Raw genomic sequence first — 12,662 nt, forward strand, 5'->3', positions numbered from 1 at the left:
AGATTCAAATAACACCATGTGGTAGTAGTCAATGAATAAAAAATATTTATTTTCATAAAAAAATATTTTTTAATAATAATATTTTTAAAGACATTACAAATTACAAAAGATTTCTATTTCGAATAAATTCTGTCCTTCTGAGTTTTATATTCATCAAAGAATCATGAAAATTTAAACGGCACAGCCGTTTTCCTCATTGATAATAAAATGCTTCTTGAGCTGTAAATCATATTTGAATAATTTCTGAAGGATCATGTGACGCTGAAGACTGGAGTAATGATGCTGAAAATTCAGCTTTGATCACAGAAATAAATTGCATTACAAAATATATTACAATAAAAACAATTATTTTAAATAATAATATGTCTAAATATTGCTGTTTTTACTGTATTTTTGATGAAAATAAATAAATAAATAAATGTAGCCTTAATGAGCATTAAAGACTTGTTTCAAAAACAAAAACAAAAAAAAGTCTTATCAACCCAAACATTTGTATGGTGGTTTTTATATTAAGCAAAATAAGGGATTTCCTTTGCCCTGTAATAGAAACATTAGTGTAACTGCCAAACCTATAACTAAAAGTTGTATAATCTATGTACTACTAGAATGATTGCAGCATACTGTAAGTATAACAGTATACTGTAGGTCACACATTGTATCACTCATTCTTCTCACGTAATAAAATAATATCAATTTAGATTAATATTTCCTGTACTTTTATTTATATATTTGCTAAGGCATCATGTGGTAATTAGGATAATGTCATCTGTTCTTTGTAACAATGTCTTTCTGTTCTCTTCTCCTGTCAGGTACCGCTCGTGGGATTGTGGTGTGCACCGGTGACCGAACCGTCATGGGCCGTATTGCTACTCTGACCTCCGGCCTAGAGACCGGAAAGACCCCCATTGCCAAGGAGATCGAGCACTTCATCCAAATCATCACCGGCGTGGCCGTCTTCCTGGGCGTCTCCTTCTTCATCCTGTCAATCATCCTGGGCTACAGCTGGCTGGAGGCGGTCATCTTCCTCATCGGCATCATCGTCGCCAATGTGCCTGAGGGACTGCTGGCCACCGTCACTGTGAGACTCCTCTCTTTCTCAGTCTCAGGGTTTTGTAGTGTGTATTAGTGTCCCTGCAAGTGTTTAAATGTCTTTTTGTGACACGTACATGTTTTTATTGTTATTTTTCAGTATAATTTGTGACTTAATGTTTATTTGTCATCATCTTTATTTGCTTATTTTTTGTTCATGGCATGTTTGAAATGGACTTACAACATATGAACATATTTCATAGTACGTACAGTACTACATACTGCACAGAATGTACCGCATACTCCCTACTGAGTATGAGAAATATTATGTAAAACATTACTCCATATGCAATTATAAATATATACAGTAGAGGGCTAGATTATATTTGCTATATAAATTCACAAGGGACGATAATATGTCAGTAAATAAATCGTTCAAAAGTTTGGGGTCAGTAAGATTTTTTAAAGAAAATAATTATTTTATTCAGCCAATCAAATGTCTTTAAATGTCACTTTGGACTTCATTTAATGCATAATTAAGTGAGAAACTTCTTTCAAAAACATTAGAAATATTAAAGACCACAAACCTTTAAACGATAGTGTTTTATGTAAAAAAACAAAACAAAAAAAGTAACAAAAGAATTTAAAAAAATAAAATAAATATATAAAATATTGCCATTCAAATAAATAATTAGACTATATATATATATATATATATATATATATATATATATATATATATATATATATATATATATATATGTAAACATGCATATATATATATTTATTTATTTTTGTCTAATTATTTGTTTTGCATACAAAAATAAAATTAAAACATTTATGCAAAATCATGTTTCATCACAGGGGAATATATATATATATTTGCACATTCAGTAGATAAAAAAATTGAAAGTGAGTGAATTTTGGTTTAATTTAGTTTCTTTTAATTTTGCAGAACTAGTCAGGGGAGGTTACTACTTTTTGTGCCATTCTGAACATATTCTCACACTTGAATCTGTGTTTGAATCATTTTTTAATCTGTCTCTGGTTGATTTCTTCTTGGGTTTAACTCTTGACAGTGTTAGTGAGTGTTGTGGCTTCTCGTCTGTGGTTGTGTGGTGTCAGTATACGCTCATCGTGTGTGTTCTTGAACTGTATTCCCTCTCTCTAATCCTCCATATCTGTGACTCTTCGTGACTCTATCACTGTCTCTCTTTCTCCCTGTCTGTTCCTCTCTTTTTCTTCCTGTGTTCTTTTACAGACTCTCACTGTTGAAAGCCTAGGTCAATATGAAAATCTGACAAAGTATTACTCTGTGGTATCTCTAGTTGCCTGTGCGAGCTAGTGGCTGCCACATAGAGACCGCCGGGGCTCTGGCTGTGCATTGGGGCTGTCCTGTGCCTCTTGCTGCGATGCACAACTAGACCTCAAACATACTCTACGCAGAAGTCAAGCTTGGTTTCATGCTTCACTGCATTCAGAAATGTGTAATTCATAATGCAAAGCAAATGTGCATGCTGAATATGACTGTAAGGTTTCTAATGCTTTTTGGACCAAACTGGCAAATTTTACATACTTATTTACAGTAAATGTTAGTTATTCTTTTAAATTACAAAAATACATAATTTTATATCTACAATCTACAAATTTTGTTTTTTTTTAGCAAAATTTCATGACTTTAAGAACAAAATGACTGTAAAAAAAAAAAAAAACTCCTCTACCTTGATTTTTCTTGAAAATGTTTTGCAATCTTCAGTGCTTATTAATAATAAAAAGTCACATTTTTTTAAATACTTCACTAATATGTTTCTGAACCCCCTTATAATTTGTGCTGTAGCCTATAGATGTACACAACTGTCTCTTAAAAAAATAGTAAATATTGTGAAATATTATTAAAATTTAAAATTACAGTTTTCTATTTGAATATATATTTTTTAAATATAATTTATTCCTGTGGTGCATACCTGAATTGTTAGCAGTTTTCAGTGTCACATGATCCTTCAGAAATCATTCTAATATGCTGATTTGCTTCTCAAGTAATGTTGAAAACAGTTGTGCTGCTCTTTATAACTTATTTTATAACTTCTATACTTAGACTTTTTTATAACTTATACCATATATGTTTCATTGATTAAAGAAAGCATCTCAACATTGCCATAAGGGTGCGTTATTGGACATTCACAAAAAAATCACAAAAGTAAACAAAAACTTGAATAATAATTATTAATGTGATATAGAGAATTTGGATTTTTAAATCTTGTTTTATGCAAAGTGCAAAGCTACACCACATGCTTGAAACTAGTAAAAAAAAAAAAAAATTATAAAATTTGGATGATCTTTATATCAAATTTTCACACTGGGTTTTCTCTAAATCTGATTATATTTGTATGAATTATCTGTAGTCTGTCACAGGACAGATTGTGGTCTAAAAGACTAACTAAAATTTGAAAAAGTACATGTGTAACACCTGCATTTTGCATGTTCTCAGCAGCCAATAATTCACCTCAGAAAAATTATCATTATAAATTTCTTTCCTCACTGCAAGTGAACACTTATTTAAAATATTCTGGGTTATATATCTAGAGTATTTAAGGCGGTCTTGGATGAAAAGGGCATGTCACAACTGTTGATTTTGGCATGATATTTTGCTAATATTCTTTAGATTTTGATTGGCTCGTCTTTTGATGTAAATAACAAAAGACAGACGTTGTGTAGAGTATGTTTCTGACCTCTCTGCTTCTTGCTGTGCTTGCCTTTTTGATTTAACACTCTTCTCTTACTGCACGATGCTGCATTGTGCCACATTACCAACAATGTAATGTCACTGAAGTTCAGTTTGCTTCTCTTTCTCTCCACCTCCCTTTCCTTTCAACATCTGCCTCACACATCCTTGTGCTCTGTGTTTCTCTTCCTCTGTTTCCATTTCTCTCTTTCTGTCTTTCTGTTTCTGTCTCTCAGGTGTGTCTGACGCTCACGGCCAAGCGCATGGCCCGCAAGAACTGCCTGGTGAAGAATCTGGAGGCTGTGGAGACTCTGGGATCCACATCCACCATCTGCTCTGATAAAACCGGCACCCTGACGCAGAACCGCATGACTGTCGCCCACATGTGGTTCGACAATCAGATCCATGAGGCAGACACCACCGAAGATCAGTCGGGTGAGTTGCTAGGGAAACTCCACCCTAAAATGAACATTTTGACATTAATCACTTACCCCATGTCGTTCCAAACCCGTAAAAGCTCAGTTCATCTTCAGAGCACAATTTAAGATATTTTGGATGAAAACATGGATTGAAACCTGGCCAATTAAATAACAGTATCAAGGTCAAAAAAAGGTATGAAAAAAAGTCGTAAGAATGCTCCATCTGTCCAACACTTTTTGTAAGCGAAAAATAATAAAATAATGACTTTATTCAATAATTCCTTTGTGTTCTCCATGCCACTAGGGTGCGCTGTTTTATTTTAAATCAAAGCTAAATACACGTAGAAACAGCGCATCCTTGTGGCATGGAGGACACAGAAGAGCATACACAGCGCGATGAAGTGGAGTGACACAGAGGAGATCGTTGACAAAGGAATTATTGAATAAAGTCATTGTTTGTGTTTTCTTCCCTTACAAAAAGTGTTCCCGTCACTACATATAACTCAGATTGCACGTCTGATAGCAGATGGAGTATTCTGATGACGACTTTTCATACCTTTTCTGGACCTTAACACTGTTATTTACTTGGCAGTCTATGGGACAGTCTCAAGCCTCCAGGTTTTCATTCAAAATATCTTAAATTGTTTTTACGGGTTTGGAACAACATGGGGGTAAAGTGATTAATGACCAAATTTTCATTTTGGGGTGGAGTAACCCTTTGATAGGTAATTGCTAGGGCAAAAGATGCAGAATAGATAGATTTTAACTTTCAAATGTTTGGGGTGAGTAAAATTTTTTTTTTATTATTGTTTTTAAAACGGCAAAATATTTTTATTTGACAAATATGCGTAAAAAAAAATGGAAGGCGGTTACTGTCACTGAGTAAAAAGTAAAAATAATAATAATAATAATATAATAAAATAAAATAATAAAATAATATTTTTGAAGAAATAAGAAACTCACAATTGCGAGTTATAAAGTCAGAATTGTGAGATACAGTATAAACATTTTTCCCTCAGAATTTGACTTTATAACTCACAATGAGTTCATATCTCACAATTCTGACAAAAGAAGTCAGACTTATGAAAATAAAAGTGAGAATTGTGTGAAATAAACCCACAATTGTGAGAAAAAAGTCAGAATTGTGAGGTTAAATAATAATTGTTTGAATTTTTATTCAGTGGCGGAAATGGGCTTCTATATTAATGGGATAGTTCACCCAAATATTCTGTCATTATGTAGTCACCCTCAAGCTGTTAAAAACCTGTATGAGTTTCTTGAACACACACAAAAAAAAAAATCTCTTTTTTTATGTAGTTAATGCTGATGTTCTACAATAGCTGAAACTAAACCTGGAATAAAAATGAATTAAAACTATATAGACATATAAAAAAAATCAATTTAAAAAAAATAATACAAACATATATATCTTAAAAATATATAATTATTATTTGATTTAATGGTTTATTTAATCCATATAACATCCAACTGTTAGTAAAAATAATAATAACGTTTTTGTGGGCATTAAATTAGCATATTATAGTATAATTTCTTCTTCATGTGACACTGAAGACTGGAGTAATGATGTTGAAAATTCAGTTTTGCATCACAGAAGTAAATGACAATTTTAAAGTATATTCAAACAGAAAATAGTTCATTTGCATTATCAGGGTGTTCTAGCTGGTTGTTCGGCTGTATATAGATACTGTATTGATTCTGTGTGTGTTCTCTAACAGGTGCATCCTTTGACAAGAGCTCTGGGACGTGGTTGTCTCTGGCCCGTGTGGCGGCGCTCTGTAACAGAGCCTCGTTTAAGGCGGGACAGGACTCTCTGCCCATCCTGAAGCGTGATGTCGCGGGGGACGCCTCTGAATCGGCTCTTCTCAAGTGCATCGAGCTCTCCTGTGGCTCCGTCAAAGCCATGAGGGACAAGAACAAGAAAGTGGCTGAAATTCCCTTCAACTCCACCAACAAATACCAGGTTTGGTTACTATTCAGTATCTTATGTGACTGAATTAAGCATCCATTAACTTGGTTAATATTCAGTCAGTGTAACCTTACATAATAATATTGTATATTTACTGTCAATTCAAAATAAATGTATATCAGCATAATAATATAAGTATAATATTATTTAAACTTAAATTTCCAAATAAAGGATTTACATGTTCATGTCGTTTTTTTAAAGTAAACACAAGATTTTATGTTGAAATGTATATCAATGTCTAAGAAAAAAAGGGTATTTTGTAGGTCATGTAACAATTTATTTAAATTTTATAACCATTTTTATTAATTTCATTAGTTCATTTCAAATAGTCATGCATCAAATGTATATATAAATATTTAATTTATATATAATACATGTAATAATTATATATATATCCAATACGATTCCCATTATAACCCTGAAATCCTTTCAATTGTGTCTTGGGAGGGGTTTTATATATATATATATATATATATATATATATATATATATATATATATATATATATATATATCTCCATGTTCATTCCATGTATTAATTAACAAAATATTGTACTTTACAAATTCTCTAAAAAAACTAAGAATTAGTTGAAATAAAAAAAATACATATTTTGAAAATAGAAAAAATGTTGTGAAATACTTTTGTCAATAACTAAAATACTTTAAAACTTTCATTTCTAAATCTGATTATGAATGATTTTGTCTAAAGAAAACTACAGACGTGTGTAGTCCATCATTAGACAATGCCATTCCTCTTAAATTTTTCTTTTAATTCTTAAGAATGATTAAGCATACTAATCTTAATTCACGTGTAACAGATTATTCTGTTTTCATGAACTTTTATTTTCATGTGTTTGGGTGTGTTTTCACATCAGCTGTCAGTGCACGAGTCGGATGAGGGTAACGACTGCCATTACCTGCTGGTGATGAAGGGGGCGCCAGAGCGCATCCTGGACCGCTGCTCCACCATCCTGCAGCAGGGCAAAGAACAGCCCATGGACGAGGAACTGAAGGAGGCCTTCCAGAACGCCTACCTGGAGCTCGGAGGACTGGGAGAGAGAGTGCTGGGTGAGAAATAGAGATGTGACGTGGAATATCAAAATCAAACCACAGTGATGGATGTGCATGTGCTTTTCTGTTTCCTGATGCTTCTTCACGAAGCTCTAAAAAATCCTTTTAAAAACAACAAACATGAATATAAATCCAAGGCACATGACAGACAAAAACACTGGATCCTCAAAACCTTTTGACAGTCTTTTTTCCTTCTTTCCATCCAGGTTTCTGCCACTTGTTCATGCCTGAGGACAAGTACCCCAAAGGATTCGCCTTTGACACAGACGATATTAACTTCCAGACAGACAACCTGTGCTTTGTGGGTCTGATGTCCATGATCGACCCTCCCCGAGCTGCCGTCCCTGACGCCGTGGGCAAATGCCGCTCAGCTGGTATCAAAGTCATCATGGTGACCGGAGACCATCCCATCACGGCCAAGGCCATCGCTAAAGGTGTGGGGATCATCTCTGAGGGTAACGAGACCGTGGAGGACATCGCCGCTCGGCTTAATATTCCCGTCAGCCAGGTCAACCCCAGGTAGAGTCAACTTAAACCATGTAAAGCCTACTGTGTCAGATTTGAGACACACATTTCTGAGGTCACTAAATGACCAACATGATGCTGTACAGAGTCTACTGCATACCTTTCGCCATTTGATTGATAGTTAAGACTTTTTTAGTAAGAAAAATGCCTTTTAGTTTAATCGTAAAATCATGGTTCACTTGTCTTTTTGCTCTGAAATAAGAAGTAAACATTTGAATAACTTTGATATTTTTCGAGATGGACACTTAGGTTTACTTGATTATTTATTCGGAAAATCATGTTAAAATGTGGCTTTTTTAAAGGCTTTTGAGTAATGTTTCTCTGTCTCAGTCATCATTGTATTGCATTGCTTTATATGTTTTAAATGAAAACTAAAGAGCTTTGGTCATAAAACCATTTATTGTGAAATATAGAGTGACGACTCCTATTTATATATGTTTTATAGAAGCATTCTGCTAAACTGTAATAAAGATCTCATTGATTTATATTACAATACTAGAATTTCATCTCACTTTTTGCCCATATAATATCAGCAAATGCACCAAATTGCATATTTTTCCTCAGTTTGGGCCTCTGAATCAAATTGAGTTTTAATATTGGGATATTGTTTCTAGGAATGACAAAGGATCTTGATCCAGGAACATGTCTATGTTCTGAATCAATAATGTCTATACTACTTACAGTATATAATAGTACAATACTTCCTATAATAACTTCAGAAGTTTGTCACTGCTAAAACATCTACACTTTAAGAAAATAAAATTTCTTTATTGGTATTGATGGTTCCATGAAGAAACTTTAACATCCATGGAATCTTTTTAATGCGCAAAATAAGTTTATTTCGATTTTTTTAATGCTCTTCACAATAGGAATAAATGGCTCTTTTAAGGTTCTTTGAGCGAGTCTTCATTTGCTATTGTTGGTGTGTATGGGTTTTTAGGGACGCTAAAGCCTGTGTGATCCACGGCTCGGACCTGAAGGATCTCTCGCAGGACCAGATGGATGAAGTGCTGAAGAATCACACAGAGATCGTGTTCGCCAGGACCTCTCCTCAACAGAAACTCATCATCGTGGAGGGCTGCCAGAGACAGGTACACACCAAAATAACACAAAAAGGACTTCGTTCTATAATCATAATATGAAGGGAAATAACTGACTCATATTTGTACACACAGGGTGCCATTGTGGCGGTGACTGGTGACGGGGTGAACGACTCGCCCGCTCTGAAGAAGGCAGACATCGGTGTTGCTATGGGGATCTCTGGCTCAGACGTCTCCAAGCAGGCCGCAGACATGATCCTGCTGGACGACAACTTCGCGTCTATCGTTACTGGAGTTGAAGAAGGTAAGAGAGAGAGGATATAAGAAAGATAGAAAGAAATCCAGAACAAGCCAGAAAACGAAAGCAGCACACTTCAGGAAATTGTTTTTGTCTATGGCCCGGATTCTGATCTATATTTTTCATCATTTCTTCGTTTATTGGAGCTCCATTCGATTCCATAAATCTAGTTTTTGCTAGTCTACCCGGTGTCCATATAAACATAACATAACTTAACAAAAAGAAATCGCTTTTAAAACTTAAGTTACAGATAATTAAATAAACAAAAATTTGATGCAAAACAACTAAAAATATATTAATAAAAAATATATAGTTTCATTATAGTATAATTATCGTTTGATATAGTTTAATCCTTTAATAAGAAAAAATCTACTAAAATGACAACAACAGTCAAGAAACTATGTATCAAATAATAAACACAATTGAAAGTGTCTTTCTACAATAACTAAAATAACAATAACAAAAAGCATATATATATATATATATATATATATATATATATATATATACATATATAATTTCTTTTTTTTTAAGTATGTGTTAATTCAAGTTAAACATTTATTAACTATAACGATATGACTTATGGTTATATTTAAAAATTTGTCAAAATATTTTAACTAAATTCAGTAGAAATACTGAACAAAAATGTTATAAATAAAGAGTCAAACTTAATTTTAATTCATTTTGTTTGTCTTTTTTAAAATTAATCATATTTTAGTTGTTTTAATACAGTATTTTAGTATTTATTTACTTATTTACTACAACAATACTACAAAAAATAAAAGCAGGTAATATTAAACAAATTAATAAACAAAATTGAGCATGTCATTGTACAGTAACTTAAAAAAAACATATATTTTTGGATTTGAAATATAATCCAAAAATATATAAATTAATTGACTATAACCATTTATTGAATACAGCCATATGGTTTTATAGCCTATAATTCCATTCAATATTTAATTCTATATTTAATTAAAGTTTTTAGATTTAATTTATTCATTTGGCAGACACTTTTATCCAAAGTGACTTACATTTGAGGAAAGCTACAAGCGATTCAACATATAAATGATGGTAATGAACACGAGAAGTGATAGTTACACAAGATTTCTGTCCTCGTTCAGAATAGTAAAATCAAGGACAGGAAGGGAAGAGGGGATAAGAAAAAAGTAAAAGCTTCAGTTTTTTTTTTTTATTGCTTTAATAAAGAAATCTCAACAACAGTGATCAACAGATCATTTTTAAACCAAAGAATAAACACAATTGAGAGATTTTCCAGGCAGCATAATGCAAAGCAAGCATTTCTCTGCAAGCAATTGTCGTGACAAATGTTGGAAAAACGCAGAAGCACAGTCTAGATGAATGAGAGAAAAGACTTGACTCAGGTAATGATGATCTATGTTTCTTTTTTTTCCTGTCCCAGGTCGTCTGATCTTTGATAACCTGAAGAAGTCCATCGCTTACACACTGACCAGCAACATCCCTGAGATCACTCCCTTCCTGTTCTTCATCTTGGTCAACATTCCTCTTCCTCTGGGTACCATCACCATCCCTCTGCATTGACCTGGGCACTGACATGGTGAGACACACACACACACACACATCTTATCTCTTTATTTTTTAACAATGAACATTCTGGTGAATGTAATAATGACTGTTCTTTTCTGTTTATCATACTTCAAAACATTAACCAATCACTGCTTTCCCATCTCAGGTCCCTGCAATCTCATTGGCTTATGAAGCAGCAGAGAGTGACATCATGAAGCGCCCAGCCACGTAACCCTCACAGGGACAAGTGCTGGTGAACGAGCGTCTCATCAGCATCGCCTACGGACAGATCGGTTAGTGAACTAACTGAAAAATGTCTCTTAGTTCAGGTTTGGTTTGACTGAACTGCTGTAGAAACAGACCAGCTGCTAGAACTGACCCAAAATGAACTGAATAAAAGTGACGTCCTGTCTCCCTTTTTTAAATATGTAGGTATGATTCAGGCCCTGGGAGGTTTTTTCAGTTATTTCGTGATTCTGGCTGAGAACGGCTGGCTTCCCAGTCTGTTGGTGGGCATCCGGCTAAACTGGGACGATCGCTCTAACAATGACCTGGAGGACAGTTATGGGACAGCAATGGGTAAATCAGATCACACAAACTCAACATTGGTAGATGCTCTTGTATGAAGCAACTGCATTTCTGTGTATTCATTAAGGAGATGCTTCTTAGAGCTTCTAAGAAACACCAACTTTATTGATTTGAACAAGCTGATCAAAACATAACATTACTACTGTAAGAGCTAGTCATATTTTTAGAGTTGGTCTGTTACTGGCTATAGGCTTTCATCTTAGCTATTAATATTCCGGTTTTGACGGAGTAGAAGAAATCAAAACAATATAGCAATATGATTTTGAAGAGAGGAAGTGTGATGCAGAATCAAGGTTTATTAATAAGGATGCATCTATAGATTGTTGTTTAACACATTTGGAGAGATATTTCACAAGTGTTTGACAATGTAGGAAAGGTGAAAAATCAACCAAAGGGATATCTATAAACCAGGGTTATTTCATAAAAAAAACTAAAACCATTAAAAAAAATGTTGACTTGAAATGAAATAAATGTTACCATTTATTTTAATTATTAATTTAGTTTGCAAAGAGACATTTGCTGTACTAAAACTGTAAAACTGAAATAAAAAAAATAAAAAACTTTAACAAACGCATTTACAAAAAACCTTTTAACAAAAAAATAAAATAACAAATTTTTATTTTTATTATATATTGTTACAGTAGATTAATGGAATTAGTTAATGCATTTTCATTGTACTGCGTTATGTATGTTATGTTATGTTAAAAATGCGAATAAAAATAAATAAAAAAATCAAATAACTGATAAAATATTATATTTTCTATTTAAATATATTTTAAATTGTAATTTATTTCAGTGATGTCTTCAGTATCAAGTGATCCTTCAGAAATCACTGATTTTAAACTCATGAAACCAAATCATTTTTTATTATAAACGATTATTGAGTTGCTTAATATTTTTGTGGAAACCATGATGCAATTTTTTTCCGGATTGTTTGATGAGGGAAAATTCAAAAGAACAGCATTTATTTGCAACTTTTTATCAATTGTGACCCTGGACCACAAAACCAGCCATAAGGGTTAATTTTTTTAACTGAATAAATAAGCTTTCCATTGACGAATGGCTTGTTAAAGATCTGACAATATTTGGCCGAGATACAACTTTTTGAAAATCTGGAATCTGAGGGTGCAAAAAAATCCAAATACTGAAAAAATCACCTTTAAATTTTTCCAGATGAAGTTCTTAGCCATGCATATTACTAATCAAAAATGAAGTTTTGATATATTTACAGTAGGAAATTTACTTAGATGATCTTTACTTAATATCCTAATGATTTTTGGCATAAAAGAAAAATCGATAATGTTGACCCATACAATGCATTTTTGGCTATTGCTACAAAATATACCACAGAAGAGCTGGCTTCGTGCTCCAGGGTCACAATGATTGCATCTTTTGCAATTATTTAATCTTACTGATTCCAACCTTTTAAACAGCAG

General features: G+C 33.1%; 1 pseudogene; it reads left to right on the forward strand.

The window, feature by feature from the left end:
- LOC113075878 (sodium/potassium-transporting ATPase subunit alpha-3-like) overlaps positions 1-11,217 on the forward strand; it is a 28,947-nt pseudogene extending 17,730 nt beyond the window's left edge.
- Positions 11,218-12,662: the final 1,445 nt, after the last annotated feature.

The sequence above is a fragment of the Carassius auratus genome, unplaced genomic scaffold (genome assembly GCF_003368295.1).
Source record: "Carassius auratus strain Wakin unplaced genomic scaffold, ASM336829v1 scaf_tig00017885, whole genome shotgun sequence".
In the NCBI taxonomy this organism is placed as follows: Eukaryota; Metazoa; Chordata; class Actinopteri; order Cypriniformes; family Cyprinidae; genus Carassius; species Carassius auratus.